Raw genomic sequence first — 12,834 nt, 5'->3', positions numbered from 1 at the left:
TGACCCCGATACGAAGTGCCCCCCCAATGCCGAGGTCAACATCCAAGCCATCGCCACCCGCCTGCCCGAAGATGCAAGGGGGGGGGGGAATTAAGTCACCCCCTGAAAAGACGGCCTAGCCATTTTTTCGAGGCTCAAAAAAAAAAAAAAAAAAGACCCGGCCTTATTATATGAGAAACACGGTAGCCTTTAACTTAGAGAAGGTATCTCCATTTAGATTTATAAAATATAATAGATAATCTGATTGCCATAATGCACTAAAATAAACTAAAACTACTGTACATATTTGTTTCACACTATTTTTTTTAATACTGCCGTCAAAAGTTGTTTACTAACTTCTGAAACAGGCAAAGGTTTCAGGTGTTTATTTTATTTATTTATTTTGTCAAGCGATTATAAGATAACAGGTATAAGTATAAACATAATTATGAATACATGAAAGGATACATATAAGAAAAAGAAACAATAGGACAGGGACGGTAGGTTCTTTTTGCAGACCCCATATCCAGTGTTATTGTTGTTGTTGATCCAAAGGAATGAAATAAAACCAGAGATCGCACAAATAATTTCTTACCTGTCTTCCTAGTGTTCTTATATTAGGCATGGTGGTTGCCATATTTTAAACATTCTAATTATTTTTAAAAAGCTCCCAAGACAATGTACAGTAAAAACGCAATCAACATAATAGAAAGATTTCATAAAGGTGTAGGGAGTAGGGAGGGAGATAAGAAACAAAACTGCTAATTACATATTTGCTTCATATCACTGCACATGTCATCCTTTTGATATAATGTTAATTTGCAACAGATGCTTGTGACATCATAATAATAGATTCAATTAAAGCTGCTGCTCAAATAATTTAAAGTGCCACATAGAAAAAGGATTGAAGAAAGTTAGAAAGACCATAAGAGTCTTATTCCACTTGCCATATTTTAGGATGGGAGGGAACATGTGAGGAGAAAAAGAGATTTCCTCAAAATTACAGGAAGAGTCTGTGGGATTATGTCATAAGTCTGAGCCACCTCAGAATGTTTTAGCTATTACTGGTCACATCTAGTCCCAAACCAACCTGAAGATTTCTGAATGCTTTATGCTTGATCATTTATAAAATCAATAGCAGAAAAAGAGAAGAAAGTTACCTACTAATATAAAATGAATCAGTCATGCTGCTCAGATCCCTTCTCCTGTGTGTCAGTGAATGTTCGCTTCAGGGTCTCTCCTGATCAAAGACAAAAGAATAACATACTGTTAGAGCAACTAGACAAAATAGGTAAGAATACCTGAAAAACTTCCAAAAGCAGAGCATCTTCTCAATAATGGTAGTTACATGTGCCCAAACAGACATTCTGCTACTTCCTGGAGGGTCCTGAAGATATTTGACAAGTGTAACCTGACCTTGTTATATAAGGGATCTCTTTTATGTACCTTGCCAAAGAATAAAAGATATAATGCAAGACACCTTGGGGTCAAGTAGAAGCTAGCATTCAGGCCCTTAATAGCACTGCCAGAAAAGATGCATCTTGAACTTATACTAATTTCCTTTTTCAAACACTCCAAGACTGAAACATTATCTATACGATCCCTCTTCAAAGGGAAGAATAAGTTAAGATGACATTAGCAAACACGGATGTGTTGTGTTTCTCAAGTGAGCACTGTCAAGGAAAACACAAGGGAAGACCAGAGGGCTCTAACCACGGTTTCCATGAACAGCGAGCCTGTCAAAACAATTATCTCCAGAATCCACCGCTGTAACAATAAGTTCGACACATCACGCACATTGGCAGGCACACTCACCTTGAGAGAAGAGGAGGGATTGTATTTATTAGACTGAATACTGATGCATTCCCAGGATATTGAATGTGCACCCGCCAGCAACCCACTTAACACCAGTAAACAAGGACTCTGCATAATGTAAATATAGAAAGCATTTTTCATCTCATCAGAAGCAAACATTTAGCTATGGGGAGGATGGCTAGATTAGCGAAGGCTGCAATCTCCTGGCGATCTCATTAATTAATCAGGTGTATAAGGGGATAGCTCCAGGCTTTTCAATCCTTGCAAGCCATGCTACTCCTACTACGAACAATATGGCTCAGCACACTGACTTTTGTACTTAAATATGACAGACAACAGATTCTGTGGAACACGGAGGAGGAAGCAAGAGCTTTACATTAAGTGGTTTTGGGTCTATCCAATTATGAGACAGAGCATACTGCTTCCATTTTTGCCTTTAAGCCCCAATCCAGGAGCTTTCACAGGCAGTCACTTTCACAACAAATTATTTTTGTGCTGAATTTATGTTTGGGGCTGAAAGGCAAAAACTGAAGCAGTATGCTCCATCCCATAATTGGGTAGACCAGGTTGTCCTGACAAAAAATCTTTCCCCTGGTATAGCTGATAAAAGGAGGAGAGCCTGTGACTTAGAGGTTAATACATCTACCTAATATGCAAGTAGTCTGGGTTTGAATCCCAGAAGGGTATGGCTAGCTGATGAGAGCTAAAGAGCTTGAAATAGTCTATACTAGTCTCCTTTTATTTCTTTGTTGGTAAAACATAAATTCAACACAAGAGCTTTACAGGACAGAATTGGATTGTTACAGAAAAGATTTCCTTAGTCTGGGGTAGGGGAGAAATGAGATTCAGAGTAACTCTGTTAAATTACACTAGGTATAAATTGATCAACATAATTTCTCTGATAGGCTCTCAAGAACTTGTTACAATTATCCTCATAGTTGTATAATCATAATCTTTCCAGCAATCCAATTGTCCTGGTTTCCCAAATATGCCCATTTTAAACAGCTTGATAATAAATTTCTCACCTATCTTTTTTTTTTTTTTGAGGAGTTCACCAACTTCATCCAACTCTCATTTCCCATTAAGAAGTCCATCCCACCTCTTTGCTCAATTAGGGCCCATTTAATGAAGATGCCCCATTTCTAACACCCAATCAGAAATGTGTGCAATATGTGAGTCTTTGATCCATACATAGCTCCATCTGCCAATCTACAAATCTTCTATTTTTTTAACCATCCGATTTCAATTGCAAGACGCAGAGGTATGGCAAGAGAAATACTGCCAGATATTCCAAACACCATAATGCATGATTGGATGTATGGCATTAATCTTGGGGAAGGATACATAGTGCGTAGCAGTAGTGGGGTTCAATTTTTTTATTACTGGTTCTGTGGGGGTGGCTTAGTGTGCATGGCTTGGTGGGCGTAGCAGGGGAAGCATACTGCAAAATCTCCATTCCCTCCCCACCCCACTAACCTGCTTTCCAACTCCATTCTCCTGCGCAGGGCAACAAAAGAAGACCCAGCCAATCAGCTGGGACTCAGGACTCAGAGAAGAGACAGGGGCGGGGACAGTCAGAGGTGGTATTTGCTGGTTCTCTGAACTACTCAAAATTTCTGCTACCGGTTCTCCAGAACTGGTCAGAACCTGCTGAATACCACCTCTAGTGCGTAGCTAGTTTTAACACTTAGTAATTGCCCTATGAATATCTTTCACTATAAAAAGTATGGAAGGGAAATACATGTGTGTGTTTAGAAAAATAGCAGGTGCTACATAATTCTTGCAAACAATTAAGGTACAGTTCAGAAAGAAATAATTCACCTATGCAGAGTTAAATCCTCTTTGCATTAGCTATGTCCCCATCTCCATGTGTTCCTGCTATGCTGTTTCCTTTTACTGGCCTCATAAAAATCAGATTATACAGATCTTGTTTCACATATTTCAATCGTCATTCGCTTTTACTTTCCCTCCTTCTCACGCCAAGGAGAGCCTTTGGTTTTGAAGAGCATAATGCCTTTTCAAGAAGTGACAGCAGCGCCCCTAACAAACTGAAACAACAACATGGCAATTTGCATGCAATGGTCTCATGCTCAGGCTGTCATTGCACACTTGCATAAAGCTGTGACATTTGCATGACAGAGTTACCCATGCGTGACTTCGTCTGTCACCCTCCCTCCATGCAAATATGCCTCTTGCAAAAGCCTTCTCTGGAGGCCTTTTTAAAAAAAATTACGGTTGATCCGGCAATAGCATTCAAAGCACTTCAGATTGCCAAGGACCACAATTTTAATTTCCCACAATTACACTACATTACATGCATGCTATTACTTGGAACTCTGGGTTAAGAGTTCAGCCTCTCTGCAAGGCTAGTATTATCCAAGGAGCCCTTCCACAGTTCTCTGGTTTTAGTACCTAACCAAGATATGATGAGCTAATGTGGTTAAGCCACCAGACAAGAAATGGGAATTCTAGTTCTGCTTCAGTCATGAAAGCCAGCTGGGTCAGGGGTCTCCCACCTTGCCAACTTTAAGACTTTTGGACTTCAATTCCCAGAGTTCCTCAACTGGCTGAGGAACTCTGGGAATTGAAGTCCACAAGTCTTAAAGTTGGCAAGGTTAGAGATCCCTTAGCTGGGTGACTTTGGGCCCTATTCACTCTCTCTCTCAGCCCAACTCACTTCACGGAGTTGTTATGGGGAAAAGAGGAGGAGGAAGGTGTGTTGGATGCTTGCCACTTTTATTTGCAAAAATAAAAAAAAAATGTGGGATACAAATAAACAAATAACAAATAATTTACCCCTGACCTTTTCCTTTGTTTCACCCAGAGGTGGTATTCAGGAGGTTCTGACCAGTTCTGGAGAACTGGTAGCGGAAATTTTGAGTAGTTCGGAGAACCGGCAAATACCACCTCCGACTGGCCTTGCCTCCATCTATTCTCTGCCTCCCGAGTCCCAGCTGATCGGCTGGCTCTTCTTTTGTTGCCCTGCACAGGAGAATGGAGCTGGAAAGCAGGTTAATGGGATGGAGAGGGAGTGGGATTTTGCAGTAACCTTCCCCTGCCACGCCCACCAAGCCACACCCACCAAGCCACACCATGCCCACCAAGCCACGCCCACAGAACCGGTACTAAAAAAATTTGAATCCCACCACTGGTCTCACCAAACGAGTGCTGAAAGATTTTTCTTCATAGCTAAGGTTTCCAACACAGATTGAGTACAAAACTATCTGTGCAAACAGGTGAATGGGGAAAGGGCATTTCCCTGCTTTGGGACCCTGTCAAAAGTATATGGATTATAGATGCTGTTTCTGTCTTAGTATTCAAGCCCTTTTGTTTCAAATAAATTTAAACTGTCTGCCTTCTGCCTGTAGTGACTTGATCTTTAGTAAAATGTTTGATATTTATTAGGACAATGAAGGGTTTGATGTTTTTATACGAGTTTCTATTTTTAGTGGGATTGCTTTGGCTGACTTACAGCCATAATGTGATAGAATGATTTCCAATTTGGTTCACAAATGAGTTTGCAGATGATTTTATTTTTATTTTCTCAGAAACATTAATTAGTGGCACTAATAGATAATTCTCTTATAATTCAAGGAGCATTTAAGAATAATGGGCTCTTGAACAACAGTAACAGTTTGACTGATGGAATGGATTTTGCCGTTTTTGGCTATTTAGCAAATGCCCATTGGTTTTAGTTATTAAACACATTTGTATACTTTTGCTCATCAAACATTCATTGAACTGAATTAATTGCAAAACAATTATAGGCAACTACAAAACCCAAAGAAGAAATAATGGATTAATATCTAAATAAGATAAATTACAAAGTTTTTTTTTTTCTGTAGTAGCAAAGGCCTTCCTGGAAGCACCTTAGTTACACTTACACACAGACACACACACACACCAGAGGTGGTATTCAACAGGTTCTGACCAGTTCTGGAGAACCGGTAGCGGAAATTTTGAGTAGATCAGAGAACCGGCAAATACCACCTCTGACTGGAGATCTTACAGTATCCTTCCCCCTGCCATGCCCACCAAGCCATGCCTACAGAAACAGTAGTAAAAATTTTTGAATCCCACCACTGACACACACACACACAGAGAGAGAGAGACACTTAGCAATTTAAAACAATATAGGTGTAGGAACTTTTTCAAGAGGCAACTAGACTTTCTGGTTTTTCTTTGAAGACATTTTGCTTCTCATCCAAGAAGCGTCAGAGCTGAAGAAGCTTCTTGGATGAGAAGCAAAACATCTTCCAAGAAAAGTTGCCTCTTGAAAAAGCACCTTTGGGACAACCATGACCTGGATGACTGAGAATCTCCACAGACCCAGGTGTAATCATACTCGGGGTGGGGTGTTGTCATTAACAATAATTCTCACGGTAGTAGACTCCTATGATGCCCTGATTGAGCTCTGAGGAAAGAACTCCTTTAAATAATGGCAAGGCTGGTACAGATCTTGGGGGAATTTTGTTCCAGAGAGTTGGTGGTAACACTATGACATATTTCCTAGATCCCACAAAATGGACTATTTAATATATAGTGCTTTGTTCAGTCTTATCAGGTGGACAATTGTAATCAGAAATATGGATCCTGAAAACAACCAGGCATTGTGCCAGGTAGAGCTTAATATGTGACCACCAGAATCTTGGATTGCAATCTGATTGGCATATACCCATGTTGGTGAACCTATGGCATGCATGCCAGAAGTGGCACACTGAGCCACTTCTGCCGGCATGTGAGAGCTCACCCGGAAGAGCCCCACTGCGCATGCACATGCGCCGGCACTTCCCGACAGCTGATTGTCGGGTATCTGGCACGCATGCGCAGGGGGACGGGGGCGCGCAGGAGACACACGCAGAGATGCGCAGCACGTGCGGGGGTCACATGCGCATGCACAGGGGTGAGTGGGGGCCAGCACACATTGCCTTCTGGGGGCTGGCACGCGAGCATGCATGCAAGAGCGCATGCACAATTTTCGGCACAGGAGCCAAAAAAGGTTAGCCACCACTGGCATATACCAAGTAGTACTGGTAGTTCTTGACTTATAAACAGTTCAGTTAGTGACAATTCAAAGTTACAACAGCACTGAAATTTTTTTTGACAATTTTTCACACTTAACAACCATTACAACATCCCTATGATCATGCAATCAAAATTCACATGCTTGGCAACTGGCTCGTATTTATGACCGTTGCAGGATCCCATGGTCATGTGATCACCTTTGGCGACCTTCTGACAAGCAGAGACAGTGGGGAAGCCAGTGGGGAAGACAGTCATGCTCCCAACTTAATAACTGCAGCGATTCACTTAACTGTGGTAAGAAAAGTTGTACAATGGGGCAGAATTCATTTAACAACTGTTTTGCTTAGCAACTGAAATTTTGGGCACAATTGTGGTGGGTAAGTTGAGGACTACCTGTATTCATCAAATGCTCACGCTGCCACATGCTTGACCAGTAGTTTACAAGGGTAGTCCCAGGTATTGCAGTAGTTTATATTTATTTATTTATTTTGATTTGTCAATTGTTTACAAGATAATAAGTATAAGTGTATACATAGTTATGAATACATGAAATGGGTACATAAAAGAAAAATAAAAGAAACAATAGGACAGGGACGGTAGGCACGTTGGTGCGCTTATGCACGCCCCCTAGAGACCTCTTAGGAAAGGGGTGAGGTCAATAGTAGACAGTCTAAGGTTAAAGTTTTTGGGGTTTGGGGAAGAAACTACAGTCGGGTAGAGTATTCCAGACATTGTGGGATATATGTGGGAATGTAATCCCTTAGATGGAGGGAGAAAATTTTTGTTGCAGGGCATGAAAGTTTCGTCTTAAATAAAATATATTTCATTTCATTCTAACTGGCAATGCTATGCCTAAAAATGTTTGATCAAACAGTACGAATATTTCATAGAATCTTTTAACAATGTACATTCATGGAAATTGTATATGAAGATTAAAAATCTTTAAACATTTTCTCAGAAGAAAATATGCCAAAATAGATATAAAAATATTATTTCAAGGCATTTTTTTTCAATATGAAAAAATGTGCCTTGATCTTAAATTAGACAAATCCCCTTTGATTCTATTAATAACCCTCTATTTTATTTCAAAATTGTGACTAAAAAAGGGCTTTGGTATTTAAAAGATTTTACATGCAGAATTTATACCTAACCTAAATCCAAATGGGGTTTCTACAACAAAAATCCAATTACTATATAATTTAGATTGCTAGATTGGATATATCTGAATTCTTTTTTATAGCACCCTCACATAAAAATTCAAGATCTTTAAAATGTTAGGCTTTCTGAGCAAGTAATAAATGCTTGTTAAACAGGACCTTAAAATGTTATATCAGAATTATATAGTTTGCTACCTGTTTCTGAAGAAGACAATGAGGAAGATAGTATGTGAAATGGCCTTAGGGAATAAAGCTGAGGGGGAAAAAAGTGTCCCTGTGTTTATTGCTTTAAAATAAAGAAAAGAAGAAATAAAAATAACAATTAAAAACAGATTCAAGAAGAAAAAAGAAAGGAGGAAAAAGAAAAAGGGAAGACTTGTTAAAATATACATTAAAAACAATGTTTAAACACAGAATTAAATATTAATCACAGTGAATAAATTAGATCAGCATTTCTATTACATCACTAAGGAGCCAATCTATAAATCTGGAAAATGGTCTTCTTTGAAGATTAATAAGTTTTGCAGTATCCCATGGTTCACTAAATCCATAGTTTTTAATATAAGAATAAATTCTGAACATTATAGACCACATTATTCTTCCAAACTTTGTATTAACAAACTTGCAAATAATAAAGAAAATGGGGCCTGCCATAACATACCCATGAGTGTTTTCCCCATTGTTCATCTTGCCACCACACAATGAAGCTAGCAATCAGGTAGATAACAAACTTTTAAAAAATAATAATTTGTTACGGTGTTCTCATTTTAAAATTAATATTTTCTAAGACCACTGATTTGTTAATAAGCTCCAGTCATTTCATTTGGACCATTGCAATGTGTTCTATATGAGGGCTGCTCTAAGTTCTATTAATTTATTTAACTATTATTAGTGAAGTAAAACCAACAATATAATGTTCATGTAGTTTTATGATGCTTCCCTTTTGCTGAAAATTCAGTCAATGTGACTAGTTTATATTTGATGATATACATTCCATTAAAACTGGAATTTCAGAACCTGATTAGAAAAGTTGCCCCTTAGTAGAAGCTATTGAAAGTAACACACTCATATACAGGGCATTCCTATAAATGCCAGATTTTGGGAACAGAAGAAGGACAAGACAGGATAGGATAGAATGATACTGAAAAAATGTTCACATGATCAAAATCTAGACACTTGGACAATCACTTAAATATGAGCCAGCAGTGTGCTACAGCTGCCAAAAAAGCCAATACAGTTCTAGGCTGCATAAAGAGAGGGAATCATGTAATCAAGATTACATGAAGTGTTAATACCACTTTATTATGCCCTGGTAAGGCCACACTTGGAATACTGCATCCAGTTTTGGTCCCTACGATTTTAAAAGATGTTGAGACTTTAGAAAGAGTTCAGAGAAAAGCTGTCATGCCCCTGGTGGAGACTGGCTCAGAGGGAGAGGAGGAACAGCATGGAATGGAAACATGGCTCCGGAGGTACTGGAGGAGGCTGGGGAAGGGCAGAGGCCGGCTGGGTAGACCCAGGCTCATCCCCACTCCATCCTAGGGCATGCAGGGAGGAGAGGATAAAGGAGAAACGTGGTCCACTGGGGAGGAGAGGGCCTTGATCCTCTTCATGGGCTGCAGCTGTGACAACTGGATAAGAGGAAGGACATGTGTACGGGGTGAGTGCTGGAAACAAAGCGTGGAAATATCTCTAGTTTATTGTTCCTCTCTGAGTTTGGCATTCTTCCCAGTTTTTGTTCTGATATCTGTGGACGTCTTCAAGCCCTTATCTTGCCTGGTTTGTATTGTTTTTTACTCTTTGTAATTTAAACGGCATTTCCTCCTTCTTGTAACTGCTTGTATGGGAGTTTTTTGTCTCCAGTCAAGGATATTTGGAGTTTGGAAGCAAAGTGAAGGAATAAAAGGGGCTTCACCTGTTTTTTGTGACTGTGTTTATTTTGTATCCCACCCTGGGTCATCACAAGAGCAACAAAGATGATTAGAGGACTGGAGGCTAAAACATATAAAGAATGGTTGCAGGAATTGGGTATGTCTATGGTAGTTTAATGAAAAGAAGGACTAGGAGTGACATGATTGTAATATTCTGATATCTCAGGGACTGCCACAAAGAAGAGAGAGTCAAGCTATTCTCCAAAGCACCTGAAGGCAGGACAAGAAGCAATGGGTGGAAACTGATCAAGGAGAGAAGCAACCTAGAACTAAGGATAAATTTCCCGACAACTAGAACAATTAACTAGTGGAACCACTTGCCTCCAGAAGTTGTGAATTCTCCAACACTGGAAGGTTTTAAGAAGAGATTGGACAACCATTTGTCTGAAAAGGTATAGGGTTTCCTGCCTGAGCAGGGGATTGGATTAGAAAACCTCAAAGGTCCCTTCCAACTCTGCTGTTCTATTCTATTCTATTCTATTCTATTCTATTCTATTCTATTCTATTCTATTCTATTCTATTCTATTCTATTCTATTCTATTCTATTCTATGTATTTATGAAGGCTGCAGTGTCCCAATGTGGTCATCTTTTGTGATCTTCTGACAAGCAAAGTCAATGGGGAAGCTAGATTCACTCCACAATTGTGTTACTAACTTAACAACTGCAACAATCATTAATCATAAGTTAGAAACAACAATTGAAAAATCACAAGAAACCAACAGAAGAAAATAGAAAACATCAGAACTACTAGAGAGCATTTCACCGAGGCTACCATCGGTGACACCATCTTTAACGGAAGTGTGCCATCTTTACATTAATAAGTAACATAAATTACTAAAATAATTAAACTTACTACTAGGCATCCTGGCCAACAATGACTTTAAACTTCAAAAGCCCTTCTGGACAGCTCAGTTTTCATAGTCTTGCTGAATAAGCAGAAAAATATGCCACTGGGATCTCTCCTTCCATAAAGAGGCTATTCCAAAAGATTTTGATCATAAGCCCATTACTTATTAATGTCTCCCTCGTATTGTTACTAAGCATGGGTCTATGCGTATTTTATTTTAGTAATTTAAATTGTTAATAACTTACTAATATTTTTATTAAAGAGTTTTGCAATGATGTAGGATAATTATGAAAATATAAAAAGAATAATGAGGAAAAAAAAGGAAAAGATAAAAGAAAAATTACATCTGAGTGTATGTTTATAGAGTGTTTATACAAACACACAAATATATTAATAAAAGGAAGAAACAGATAAACAGAGCAAATTTAAGAATTGCCAAATAAAAAAATAAAAAGAAGGAAAAGGAAAGGGGAATAAATATAAAAATATTATATATTAATACATGTATGTTACATTACATATATAATATTATTATATTAAATATACAAATAAATGTAAAAATTATTAATGTTAATAATATTAACATTATTAAACCATACAAACTGATCATAAATAACAACATGCACAGTCACCAAAATTATTAACTGAAACATATGCAAACATTATCATGTGCCACTAATGAAAATTAGTAAGAATTTATAGTTGAAAAAGTAGTCAGAAACGAGGAGCTTAAAATATTGTATGATTTCTGAATACAAACTGATGAAGTCTTGGCACAGAACATACCAGTTTTAATTAGGGTTGAAAAGAAAAATTGAGTATAATTGATGTGGCAATATCTGGGGATAATAGAATAAAAGACAAAGAACTGGAGAAGATCTCAAAGGATTGAGCTTCAAAAATCAACTTTGAAAGATTATAGCATAAACCAGCAGTGGTGTTCTCAATGGTTATTGTCAAACTGGGTGCTACAGCAAAAAGCCTTGTACATACTTAGAAAATCTGCACATTGACAAAACTTCCATCTGACAATTGTAAAAGCTACACATCTACTCTATCAATACCTTATGACATGGGTATCAAACTCGCGGCGTCACATTGCCCTCACATGACATTCCATAATGTTTTTCCCTTCATGGAGCTGGGGTGGGCGTGGCCTGTGTGCGACGTATTTGGCCTGCGGCCCATGGCACCACCAGTTTGACACCCCTGTCTTATGCATTGTACATTCTTGGGAAGAAGATGGCAAGAAGGCCACATCAACAAAAGAAGCAACTGTGATTTCATGTTAACAACAACAACAACAACAACAACAACAACAACAATAATAATAATAATAATAATAATAATAATAATAATAATAACAAGAACAACAAGAAGAACAAGAAAGACTTAATGTTTGTTGATAAGGCAAAAAACTGGAAAGTGGATGTTACAATACACTGCCTGGAGTTAACAGAATAATAGAGGAAGAATGGGAGAAAAATCACAAACCATAAGGAGTTAAAACAGAAGTATATTGACTACTGTGGCAAAGGCAGGCGAAGATGCTACCAATAGTAGTATGCTATGTCAAGTGTCCGGGAAGTTTCTGCTAAGTTTGTAGCCAGCAGTTTGAGAGGAAGACCTGTCTGTAGCAGCTTATTGTACTGCCTAAGCTCTGTCCCCAATGAAGACAAAGTAGAACCTTATGGGAAGATGACAGGGCAATTCCCAAAAGATCAAGCATACAACTGTATATCTCCTAATACTATTCTTTGATCATACATGGAAAGCTAAAACAAGAATTCCTTCAAAGACTCAACTTTCTCAACCAGGAGAAAAGTTATGTCAGAGGCAGCATCTTAATCTACAGCACAGGTGTCAAACTCAGGTCATCATGGTGGTGTCACGTGACATATCGGGACTTTTCCCCCTTTGCTAAACTGGGCTTATAGCAGCTAAAAATGGTCCGGTCCAGTTACCAGTGCTTCATTTAAGTTTATTGGGAAGTTGTAGTGGTTGGTTCAAAGACCAAATTTCAAGAGCCAGTTTTATAAAGAGCCACCCACAAACTCTTCTATTACCAGTGAAAATCAC

General features: G+C 38.5%; 1 protein-coding gene across 1 annotated transcript in view; it reads right to left on the bottom strand.

The window, feature by feature from the left end:
• LINGO2 (leucine rich repeat and Ig domain containing 2) overlaps positions 1 to 12,834 on the bottom strand; it is a 784,226-nt gene that overhangs the window by 348,026 nt on the left and 423,366 nt on the right. Inside the window, exon 4 of the mRNA XM_087957605.1 lies at positions 1,144 to 1,219. The gene's annotated coding sequence lies outside the window, so the exon portion shown is untranslated. The remainder of the gene's footprint in view (positions 1 to 1,143; positions 1,220 to 12,834) is intronic.

The sequence above is a fragment of the Notechis scutatus genome, chromosome 2, assembly GCF_049901735.1.
Source record: "Notechis scutatus isolate UNSWTSFEM ecotype Mainland chromosome 2, rNotScu1.2, whole genome shotgun sequence".
NCBI classification, from domain to species: domain Eukaryota; kingdom Metazoa; phylum Chordata; class Lepidosauria; order Squamata; family Elapidae; genus Notechis; species Notechis scutatus.
Note: the sequence above shows the minus strand (reverse complement) of the source record. Positions and strands in the feature narration are given on the sequence as shown.